At 32.1% G+C, this 13,297-nt stretch overlaps 1 protein-coding gene across 8 annotated transcripts in view; it reads right to left on the bottom strand.

Moving 5' to 3' along the window:
* Positions 1-13,297, bottom strand: part of cora (erythrocyte membrane protein band 4.1 like coracle) — a 65,059-nt gene that overhangs the window by 30,949 nt on the left and 20,813 nt on the right. The window contains exon 3 of one of the 8 annotated variants that reach the window (XM_070109123.1): positions 9,281-9,356. The exons of the other annotated variants lie outside the window; for them this stretch is intronic. The gene's annotated coding sequence lies outside the window, so the exon portion shown is untranslated. The remainder of the gene's footprint in view (positions 1-9,280; positions 9,357-13,297) is intronic. 8 annotated transcript variants of the gene reach the window in all.

The raw sequence follows: 13,297 nt of genomic DNA, 5'->3' as shown, positions 1-13,297 counted from the left end.
ATTTTACGAATGAAATAACTTTGCGAGCTCCTTTCTTGCGCTAGAACTATACAGTGGATGAGACCGCCAGTGATTATATTAAATTTTTCAGACTCAAAAAGCCGCTCGCTGGAAAATAATTTCGCTTTTCTTATTTTACCGATACAGAAAGGGTTAGATAGACAAAATGACAGTACTGGACCAGATAAATTCGAGTCAATTGCGGTACCGTATAAAAGGGTTCTTAGGAAACGAATTTCACTATAACGAGGTCGTTAAAATAGGTGTCTATATTGAAGACCTCGATGTTTCATACCATCTAACAGTTATCGAAATGTTAGAGAACGGTTACAACAAATATATTACTCTAGATGAAGATTATTTCGAAAATCAAAATCAAAAAAATCATATTTTTATTAAAAAAATGTGTCTGAACTTTTCATATCTATCCTTCGATCATTGTCTGTATTCATCTATAAGAATAAAAAAAATTTTCAAAATGAATCGCTGATTACTAAAGTACCTTAAATTTCTTCGAAAAATAATCACAAAAAACGCATTTTTTCTGAATAGATAACACAAAGTTAAAGAAGAAATGCAATAATGAGAAAATTATTATTTTTATGATTTATGAAAATATTTTCGTGAAATTTTCAAATAAGAAAATTATCTTTTTAACAAATCAATGGTAAAATTTTGAAATATCAAAACGAATTTTTGTAAATGGCTCGGTTAAACGTTCGATAAGTCAAAAAATCGAAATTTTGATTAATTGTGCAGTCACTGGTCGCAAATAACACCACGAGTCACGTAAACCAAATATTACAGAGAAAGTCAATAGTCATTTCTATTTTCTCGATACAAATTTAAAGCACGAGGCACGACTAAAGATGCTAAATTTTTCAATTTTTTTGTTTTTATTTTTAAATGAAATTATGTTAAATTTTTTATTTTCCAAAATCCGCAACACTGACAATTTAGCACTCAAATGTAATGTAGATATGTTTGTTTATCTTCATATAAATATTTAATATTTGAAATTGTTTAAAATAATTTTGAAAGCACATTCAAATGTGCTTTTGAGGTCACTGCTGAGTGCGTCTACATCTGTTGTGTTGCTGACAGCGCGCCGCTACAAATGAATGTTTGCGAATTTGATGACGTCATCGCAATCATTTGCTCTTTCTAATAAAGCAAGAACAAAGTAACGAGCACAAAGATCGAATAAAATGATAGAAGATCAACGAATTTATATTTAAACGTGTTTGTGGGTTTGTATATGCCGACGGGTGTGGTTCTACCAATTTCAAAAGCAACAACAATAACAAATAAATGCTTAAAAATGGCATTGTGCGTTAAAATTAGATAGCATAGCAGCAGTTTACAAAAAACACAAAAATACACCAAAAAAATTACTAAATTGAGCAACGAAAACTGGAAATGGCAGAAGTATGTAAACCTGTGAAATGGCATCATCTGACCCTTCTAGCGCTGACAGACACAAAAATAAAATAGATCAAGCGCTTGCTGGTGACCTCCGCCGTAGATCGTGTGTTGAGCTAATTAAACATTCACTTTTGGTTGGTCACTGGCCGCTGCTCCAACAACAAAGACCACAAAACGAAGTAGTAATAGAGAACTACACAAGAGAAAAGCTCTGTTCTGTTGTGCCACATATTTTATCTGATTAAAATTTCAATATCTTCGCATTTAGTAAAATATATAAATTAGTTTTTTTCATTATTTTTCAATTCTTTTGTCATACTTTTCTTTTTTTTTTTTTGAGAAACATCACAAGCTTTCGGTTGTCTGGTACTAGCATATTTTTAATTTTAATTTTTTTTCTTAAGTATGATATTAATAATTTTTTTCATATTTACTTTTGTACCAAAAATCTGAAAAGCAGTTAATAAAGTATTTGTCAAGTCTGTACAACAAAGTTTAATGCTTTTGGTATATTTATACAAGTGAGAAATTAATTTTTTAAATTTTAACGAAACAACTGCACAAAGATTAGCTTATACTGGCTGGCTGTCACGCCAAATACCTACAGGGCCTTTATAATGCAAGATAGAGGTTCGATTTAATACGAGTTGAAGTTTTCGTCATACATAACGTCAACGTTTTTTACGAAGTTTAATAGAAACTCTAAATCCAATTATGATACTACATTTGGTCTTTAGAACTACGAAACTCCTATTTATCAAAGACGAGTTCTAGATAAGGCCGCATAGAAGCAGAGAAGATGTTCCACCGTCTCTCTTATGCCAACTTTTCAGCACTTTCTGCATGTGTCCTCGTTAATATTGCCTACACGGCTCGCATGTGATACCAGTAAGTTGTGACCTGTAACTAGGCCAACAACCATTCTGCAGTCCTTCCGAGACCGGGTGAGTAAACAGTAGATGTGTTTGCCTCCCGTGCCCTTGCACATGATCTTGGTGATTCTGTATGTCCTATTGCATCGTTTTTACCGGCTCCCGTATATTATTTCCTATACTGGTTCGGTAGCCACAGGAAGGGCACTTTCGGCAATCTCATCTGTCATTTCGTTTCAAGGAATGTCCTTGTGGCGCGAAACCCAATGTATATTTGCGGGTTTTCAGCAGCCACCACATCTACTATCTCCCTGCTTCTAAATTCAGCATACCTAAATATCCCTATATAACAGAGATTCTGAAAAATTAATTTAAAGAAAAGACGTTCTTTTGGACAAATTCGGGATTAAACATAATACTCCGATTACAGCGATATTTTAATTTTGTTATACCATTTTTGTAGTACGATTGATCTTTTGTTTCAAATTAGTCCTAAGTCTCGGTCTTAAGATCTGGGTACAGGAAACTGGTATTAGAGCTGGATCTGGAGAATACAGTGGATGTGTAAGCAATTCGAATTTCACATTACGTAATTTCGCGATCATGTTCAGTGATTTGTAATACGATAGATCGGTTGATCCAGAGCTCGCACAGCATTCATTTTGCTCCGAGCTGCCATACTACCAAATTTTTATAAATGATATGCCCGAAATATATGAGGATTTATTTGAAGAATTTGCTGTCTACCTGAATAGTGAAGCTAATTTTGATAATATCCGAGAGAAATCGTCTAAAAATCATTAAGTGGCACTGTAGATACTTAGATTATTGTGAGAAACGTTTTTAAAAATGTCAGTATTGTTACGTGACTATATGTGGGAACCAACGGATGTTAGTCACGGAAAATTCTACTCGGATTCGACTCAATCGCTTATGTCGGTTGATATACATACATATATTTTATACAAATATACATATACAAATATATACATATGTTATACGCTTAAAGTCAACTTGTATGAGTTTTTGTTAATTTTATACTTCATTAGAGTCACAGTTTACCCTGAGAGACTGAAATATGTGTCCCCACGTTGTATATAAGTACATATACTTGTATTATCAGTAGCAGTATAATTTTCACTTATAAATCAAACCTTCTAGCGTATTTTCAAATAAATAAATGTGACATAGTTTAAATAACAGCAAATTAATTCGATAAAAAAGTGTAAACAAATGATTTGTAAATGTGTGAGGGAAATTACATAAAGCCACAAATCTTAAAGGAAGTTGATCGGCGTCAAATGGGCCGACTGGAATGTGTTGAAGAAAACAAAGATTTTTTGTATGTAATTTCTTATATAATATTTAAGAACCGCAGAATTTTTAAGGTCGTGCCACAACTTTTTATCGCTAAACAGAAATCTAAAAAAGAAAATAAAATATAATTTTTTTTTATACCCTGAACAAAGTAAATTAAATTTGCCACAAAGTTTGTAACACCCAGAAGGAACAGACGGAAACCCTATAATGTATACATATACCATACATAAATGTTCAGCGTGACGAGCTGAGTTAGCCATATCCGTCTGTCTGTACATACGCGAACTAGTCACTCAGTTTTTGAGATATCGAACTGAAAGTTTACACACGTCCTTTCCTTTCCTCAAGAAGCAGCTCATTTGTCGGAATCGCCGATATCGGATCACTATAGCATTGAGCTGCCATACAAACTGATCCACCTGTGAAGGGTATTATAGCTGCAGTTTTTCTTGTTTTATTTAATTTATTTAAATAGTGAAATGGAATTTTTTCATTGCAATAAACAACTATTATTTGAAATATAGGCATTGTGCCTTAATAATCAACGCTTTCATATGCTAATATCCACTTCGCGCCTACCGTACTGCCCTCAAATTGAGGTCGACGTCAATAGTTTTAGATATGCAGAATAAATGCATAATAGAATTGCAATGATTTATTACACAATTAAAGCATATATATGTATATATACATATATACATATCAGTACATATATAAATAGTGTCATATTTTGCAAACTTAACGGACTTGAACGCTTGGAAAACTCACGCTCAAGTTACAAGCTGCGGTTTGTTGAACCACACACCGGCACTGGTTGATCGGCTGACAGTATGTACGTGTATACCTATAGATATACTTATAAGTACACCATTTTCATTATGATCATTATAAGTATAACTGTATGTGCATATGACACATACATTTATTGAGCAATAATAATGATTCAGTGGCATCGGAATGTCACATAGTTAATAATACACAAGCACTATCTACATAATAACATACACATACTACACACATACCTATAAGTCTACATGTATTTTTGTCTAGAATTTGTATAAAAATGCCAATAATCTATCAACAATGAAAATATTATAAATATAAATACATATACACATTTATATTTAAATATATATTATATAATTTATACACTCACCTACCACAAGCGATAGGCACATTTCAAAGGGCTACCGCACCGAGGATACTTGATAGCGCACATGTTGTTTGCAAATAAAAATTTAGAATAAATAGTATTCACTATTCTTTTCACTCATCAAGTGCAACGAACCGCGCTAAAATTTACCAGATAAGACAAAGCTTACGAGTACATACACTGTTGGCCAAAACTAAAGCACCCACCAAAATTTACCACTCTCACTGAAAATTTATATAGTTTATGCTCTCTTTTAGAAAAGGCTTTATAACTAGAAAAAACGTTAATTTCGGCTGCATCGAAGCTATAATACCCTTCACAGGTAAATCTCTTATAGCAACTATCTGTACTTAACACTAAATCTGAAAATGGCCAATGATTTGCAACCAACCGAAAACTTTTTTGCTAGTTCTACGTTGTTTGAAATAAACAACCTTCAAGTCAAATTAAGGTTTCTTAAAAAGAAACAAGAACTTTTATGAAAAACTTTGTCGCATTTTGATCGGTCAGTTTGTATGACAACTATATTCAATAGTGGTCCGATATCGGCAATTCCGAAAAATGAGCTGCTTTTTGAAAAGAAAAGAACGTTTGTAAAGTTTCAGATCGATATCTCAAAAACTCAGGGACTAGTTCGCATATATACGCTCAGTCGGCTGTCCGTTATTTTACGCTTATTTCGACAGCTTCACTTTAGGATGGCATTTTATAACTAATTCTATAAATTTCGTTTGTAAAACTTTGTTTTCTTGCTGACGAGACTAAAATATATCACAAATTCATAAATTATTATTATAAATAAAAAGATTTTTGCATTTACGAAAATAGAAGGAAATTGGCTTAACGGAAAAAAACTCAAATTTTTCAAAATCAAACTCTAACTTGCCAGATTTTTATTCAAAAACAACGACAATCACTTGCCCTACTGATTTAAATAACGGCACTTTTTAGTAAAACAAAAGAATGTTGCTATTTCTAACGCCACCACTGTACCAGTGTACATCCGAAGCTGACATCATCGCCGAAAACAAAACACTAGATTCTATTGACGGTGCATTGGAAAACTGTTTAGTATGAGAAAATTGCAAACCTCGAAATATTTGATGCAAATATATGCAACATGCAATTTTCTGTTGTTGCATTAGATGTGTGAAATATTATCCATTCAAATGCACATGCACTCGGATATTAACTATTGTTTTTACATTCTATGTCGGCATAACTAAAAATATGCAATATTATCGAATTCAACTTGAATTCATTTGTGTGTATAGAATTTACTGAGTAACGTGATCCGTGTCAATAACGGCTTTTTTCCGACGGATACATATAGAATTCTATAGGTACAAATTTGGAAAATAAAAACTATTCTCAGAGATTAATTTTATTAAAGCGGATTTTCAGAGCTCATTTATCCATGATATCTTTCTGAATAATCTAACAAACGAATAATACTTTTAGCCGTTTTTTTTTCATTTACCTTATCCTCTTAACATTTTTAGGTGGCCCATAAAATGAATAGGCTGTAAAGTCGATTATAAAAATTTGACTGTTCGGTATACCCGCTTTTTGCGAGCTCTTTACAATTTTTAAAAAAATATTTAGTATAATCTTGAAATCCCGAAAACGAAGTAATTCTTTTAATAAATTTAACACATTCTCTTAATAACAGATGGTCAAAAACAGTCCTCAGAAGAGATAAACTCTGGCGCATCTGCAGAATTGACACTGTGGAAGCTGTTTCCAAAACCCAAACAATTTTTATTATGACGATTTAGTCCCATTACTTTTTGGTTGAGCATTTAACAGAAAATTACTTTAACTCGTAATTTGATAAACGAAAGTAGTAGTAGTAGGGTTTGTTTACAATCCTTATCAAAGTTTGACAGTTTGTATCATTTATGACGTGGCGTGTCGCAATCGACATGCAGTGCTCGTCAGCAAAAATTCTTCTTCTAAAGTGTTTATAGTCCGTTTCCTAACCTTTACTTTTCTTTCTTAAAATATTTTAAATAATTATTTCATATTTTTTCATGACTTTTCTAGATTTAATATTTTTCAGGCCAGTTAGTTATATTCTTCATATAAATAGTAAGAGTATAGTGGTTAACTTTCGCTTCAAAGTACTCTCGGCTCAAAAAAGAGAAATTTAAAGGAATAACAGTAAATAGCTTTTACTTTCTACAAAAATATAAGTATAGACTATTTTTTATTTATTAATTATAATATATTTTTATTTTATTAATTCCGAAAAGCATGGGGTTGATATCGAGAAATTAAGACTATTAAAAATTATGAAGTGTACGTTCGTTTTTCATTTATATTCGAAACTGCTAAACTAAGAAAATATTAACATATGTATGTATGTACATAAATATATTTTCAAACTGTTTGTATGATTGAAAATATTTGCTAACACATCTCTGCCGCTCCTCGAAATTATTATTTGTCTCAGATGGTGGTCTGCGTAGTATAAGCAACAAGCCAAAAGGCCACACAAATATTGAAAGAGGTCGAGGTGAATGCTGCAAAGAATTCTCGCAATATATTTCTTACGCCTTCTGAGCGTTATATTTACACTATAGCATTTTATTAGCATACGCCCGCTAAGAGGGTGGCGTAAAAGCTGACGACAATGCGTAAATACTCAACTACAAAATAAGAATTAGTCATTTGAAGACTTTTTAAATTTATGTGTCTGATCGAAAAGTAGGCTGAAAGAAATTAAAAACATCATGAAAACTTTGCTAACACAAACTAACGGGATTTCCCACGGTAAAAGTATATTTAAACAAAAAATACTTCTCACGATGTGTATTTGCTAATAAACTTGATAGTCCGACAACGGCTAAGCGATAGTGAGCAAGAATGCGTGCTAAGTGGGCTACTAAAAAGAAACCTTGAATTGAGAGACCCCAATTAACGTACTTAAAACAAGAAAAAACGTTACAAATATCTTTATCTTGATTTTGATCGAGCACTTTGTAAGGCAGCTATATGCAAAAGTGATCCGATCTGAACAATTTGTACGAAAATTGTGGCGTTGCTTTGGACAAATGATATGTGCCGAATTTCGTGAAGATATCTCGCTAAATAAAAAAGCTTTCCATACAAAGTCTTGATTTTTATCGATCAGTTTGTATGAGGGCTATACGAGCTATGCCCTACAGTGGTCAAATATCGGCGGTACTCAAAAAGGAGCAGCGCCGTTTAGAAAAAATTACGTGTGCAAAATTTCACATTGATATCTCAAAAATCGAGGGACTGGTCCACGCACATACAGACGGCTCGTCACGTTGATCGTTTACATATACTCATATATATAATATATTGTTTATAGGATCTCCGACGTTGACTTCAAGCTGTTACAAATCCCGTGGCGAATTTAATATACCCTGCTCAGGGTATAGGAAATCCCGAAAGTGACTTAACGATAAAGTACGAAAAGCACTTCCGCTAGTAAGCTTTGAGTTGCAAGACCCCGGTATTTATAATTTGTGACTCAGATCCTTTGAAAATCATGGGGGTATTGTATAAAATAAATATGAATTGCCTCTGGACTAGAACTGGAAAGCTTTTTAAAAGTAGCAGTAGCAAGATGAGTTCTTGAGAACAAGGATACATGGTCGCAGCTGTCAACATTTTTGACAACAAAAATAATTTTGAAATAAAAGCTCCTAGATTTAATGTTTGCTTTAACTTTCTCATTTTATCGCTGCACCGATTTAGTGTAACGCTTAGAGATGATTTTAATGTAACGAAGTCCAAAAAGAGGAAAAGAAATCCGATCTTCTATGTCGTGTCGCCGCAGGTCGCGATTACTTTAGAGCGCACCCTGTATGCATCCGACCCACTTTTACAAGTGACCTTGCAATAATAAATTTGTATGTGTGTGTGCATATTGTGAGAATAACATTTAATTAAATTAACATACGTGTGCGTAATTAACACCAACCATTCACTTTTAATTTTTTCTCAACTAGTTTTTGCTTCTGTATGACTGGAAACGCGAGTGATAACATCAGCCACCAACCATTTATGATATCATCTGTAATTGGCGCACCTTAAACACGGAGTTCACATGTGTGTGTGTGCGGCACAAGTGCAACAAAGCAACATAAACTAATTTATTATAACGGGATACCGTCCGGACCGATTTCATTGAGCGTATAACGGATATACATATGTATTTTTGTATGTATAAAAGTACAATGCGTAGCCATTTCCGCTTCAATGAAAGTTTATAAAAATTCTTAAATATATTCACACCATAATCGAACAAAGAATGCTAAGTGAATTTCATAAAAGCGCTGAACGTTTTTTCGCATTAAAACATTAAATATGAACACATTTTGGAATCAACCACTATACGTAATTTATCACATATATAATATAATATGTGTACATACATACTCTTATATAGTACATATATGCATTTACAAAGTGCGATATTTGTTTATAGTATACTTTGAAAATATAATATTATCATTTGTATTTCATTGAGACTTACACTTGTGCAAAAAACCACCAAGAAACACCACTTCAAAATTTGCGATAATGATTTTTAGCCCAAGAGCTTTGCTTACCTGCAAAGAAACAATGGTTTTTTATAAGCAATTTCAACAATTATATTAGCTCAACTACTTCTAAGAATATATAGTATGCCCAATATACTATAGACTATACAAGCACCAGTATGAAATTATCGTTTTTTTATGTGAAAATTAAATACTAATTTAGAATGGGAAATTTAAAAAAAAATGCCTTCAAAGTATTGACCATTGCTTTTTACACATTTTGAGCAGCTTTCTGGCAATTTGTGTATACCATGCCAATAGCAATGTTTGTCTTTTGAAACAAACCAATCAGACACCCAAATTTCGACTTCTGTGTAGGAATCGAAGTGCTGCCCAGCCAATGTGTGTCCCATCGATAAAAGCCTTTCCGGTACAAAATTTGACAGTTTCAATACAATGAAAATATATGATGTTGTTTGTTTAACTACTGTAAGATTATTGAATATGTTTGACAGATGTCATGCCAACCAAACAGAAAAAAATTAAGGCTCGTTCACAACAAATGTTCTCTACCAACACATTTGTGCCCTTTAGACATATATCTTTGTATATATTAATTTGAAAAAAATTTTTGTTAAAAACACAAATCGAAAATATTCGCAAAACCTAATCACAAAATAACTATATTATTTACTCTCATTACTTTACATTATAATATTGAGCCCCTCGTCTAAAAAAGTATTATTCTGAAAGGCACTTAAGTTAAAAAGAAATGACGGAAACTTATTTCAAATCAAGGGAGTACTGTAAGACCAAATTTTTGAACTTTCGAAATTGTTTTTAAACGCTTTAAATTAGAAAGAAATAGTTTTTGTGGGTTTACATGTTGAAGAGTTATTTAAAAATATGTATGCCAAATTCCATGTTAATCAACTTATTAATAGAACTTGAGTTAAGTTGACGACCCCACCGAAAAAGTAGTTTTAAAAGAAAATAACATATCCATGTGCTTATTTAGCCTCTAGTACAAACTGTTAGTTCTGCAACTCCCGAGCACCTGATGCTAAACTACACGGCAGTTTTTAGAAACAGGATCAAGGCACTTGGATCTACATAACATATGTATCCGAATAGGGATCACATCACCTCAATAGCACCCAGCTGAATACTGGAATTTATCAGTGTGCTGGGCCCATGTAATACGTTGTGACAGAGGTTAAGGCATAATAGATCTTAGGTCACGATACGTACCTCAACTAATTTCTATCTAACTTTTAACTAAATGCGTTTAATGTTTTAAGTTAAGACTAAACCGGTCTAGTTGCCAAGACACTTAAACAGCTATAACTTTTATACTAATTTGAATTTTGGAAAATATTTTTGGGGTGATATTTTTGAATGCCTAAACGCGTACGTGTCAGTTTGTAGCAACAAGACCGAATTTTAAAACCGAAATTTAAAAAAAAAGTTGAACCAAATAATTTTGAAAGTTTCTTTTTCAACATTTTGAAGACAATCAAACTCAAAGACCTTAATCAGCACAATTTTTAATATTTAATCACTTTTAAATTGCCGCGTATTGCATGAAAAAATACATCCTTGACATTATATATGTATGTACATACAAATGTATGTAAGTATGTACGATGTATTTGATGTGCAAGTGAACTGCCGACAATTGCAAAATAATAACAACAATTTTTGGCAATTCAGAATGGAACAATTTTGGTGAATAATTATGTCATTTACAATGAGATCATAACTGACTGCATATGTATGCATGTGCGTGTATTTTGACGACACGCCCGTCGCAGACACGGGTTTTGCACCAGCCATAGTGATGACAACACGAAATGAATGTTGCAAACAGTAGCCGCATTTAAATTTACGAGCGTGCAAAAAACGCACTGAAATATAAAGTGAAAGAGAAACCAAAACAAAAATGGAATTAATTAACAAATTGCTGTTTGTTTAACTGAATTTTTTTCTACAACCGACTTGTATGAAGTTGTTTGTACATATGTACATACATTCGTATCTAGTACACGTAGCTCGACTTTGCTTAATTTTTATGTATAATTAGTTTCATTATTATTTAAAATATATGGGTTGTTAAAATAATTATTAATTCAGCTGAAATAATATTTAGTTTCACGAACAAAAAAAACAGCGTCATTAGCTTGTTAGCGAGTGGGTAAGGAAGGCTCAATCGCCTTAATATTATTTATATATATTTTTTTCAAGAAAATTCAACATTCTATTTTACTTTAAAGCAAATCTTTATATTATATATATTCTATTATAAGTCATTTTCTTCATTCAAAAATGTTGATATAGAGAGGCGTATCTTTTTAAATTATAACGCATTAATATCAGAAAATAAATGCCTACTTAACATTTGAGAACTTTGAAACTCTTCTTGGAATACTGGTTTCGGATAACTGTAATTATCTTATAAAGTATATACTTAAGTAAGTATACCATATATACCTATATAAAAATGATCAGCGTGACGAGCTGTCTTATAAACTGGCCGCCCAAAATCAAGTTTTTGTATGGAAATTTTTTTTATTTGACAAGATATCTTCATGAAATTCGATATAGAGTATTGTTCAAAGCTACACAACAATCTCCAAATATATTGTTTGGATCGAGCAACTACAGCATATAGCTGCCATACAAACTAATCGATCAAAATTAAGTCCTTGTATGGAAAACTCTTTTGTTTAACAAGATATCTTTATGAAATTTGACATAGACTATTTCACAAAATCAGGGGTACAATGTACGAATAATTTTTTCAAATTGGCCCACTATAGGATATAGCTGCCATACAAACTAACTGCGTAAGATAAAGTTTTTGTGTGGAAAAATTGTTTAATTGAAAAGAACTCTTCCTAAAATTTGGCAGAGATTATTGTACAAGGTAACATTACAATCTCCGAACATATTGCTGGGATGAGACAACTATAGCATATATATAACTGCTATACAAACTGACCGAGATAAAGAACTGTTTATATTCTTTAATGCTATCAGAAATGCACCTGTGAAGAGTATTATTGCCAGATTGCACACGGACTTAAGGGGTTACATGAGTTTCCTCGAGCAAAAAATGGCCGATTTCAAAGAATTTTTTTGTTCATATAAAAAATTAAATATTTTATTCAAACTTTTTTCAATACCAAATATATTTATTTCATAAAGATTATTATAGGAAAATTTCAAAGGAAAATATTCAAAACTCTGTAATTAGGACTTTTTCCGGCAGTCCCTCGAAAGAAAGGTGCCGGCGCGTTCACAGCAAATCTTCTTACAGGATTACCAAAAGTAAAAAGAAATAACTACGGGTTTTAGCTAAGACCATAAACTAGGTATTGAATGAAGATAGAGAAAAAACAATTAAAATTGTATTTTTGGCAGACGTTTCGATAAAAAAATGCAAATTTTGGTGAACTTTTCTCGACGTTTGTTGTTTTCTGATAAAAATATTTAGCACACTATTCTAGTGCTGTTATAGAATTAAATAAGATAATAAAAAAATATTTTTTTGAAGCCATGAAACCTATGTAACCCCTTAATATTTTGTCTTATTTCGGATTTAGTGAAATCACTAAAATTCTTCAAACTTTTCTTTGCTATAACTACTAAATTTAATTGTTTTCTAATAACTGTATTTACTGAAATAATGATAATTTCGAAATCTAGTTGTTAAAAACCCAAGGCTCATATTTTCATACACGATTCAATATCCATTACGAGTCCCAATATAATGTTTTTCAATTTCAAACACCAAAAGATTTAGTCTTACTTACTTTCCACCTCTCCCCAGTCACACTACATATTAATCATGAATTTACTATTTCAAATCACAGCTAATTGTTAATCGATATAATCGCGAGCAAATAAAAACATTATGGCCAAAACTATTTAAAGTTGTGAATACAGCTAATAACCGCCACTGTTACCAAACAAACATATACTTACATAGTATATACTATTTGTCCTTA

The sequence above is a fragment of the Bactrocera oleae genome, chromosome 4, assembly GCF_042242935.1.
Source record: "Bactrocera oleae isolate idBacOlea1 chromosome 4, idBacOlea1, whole genome shotgun sequence".
Classification (NCBI taxonomy): Eukaryota; Metazoa; Arthropoda; class Insecta; order Diptera; family Tephritidae; genus Bactrocera; species Bactrocera oleae.
This window is presented reverse-complemented; position numbering and strand designations above follow the sequence as displayed.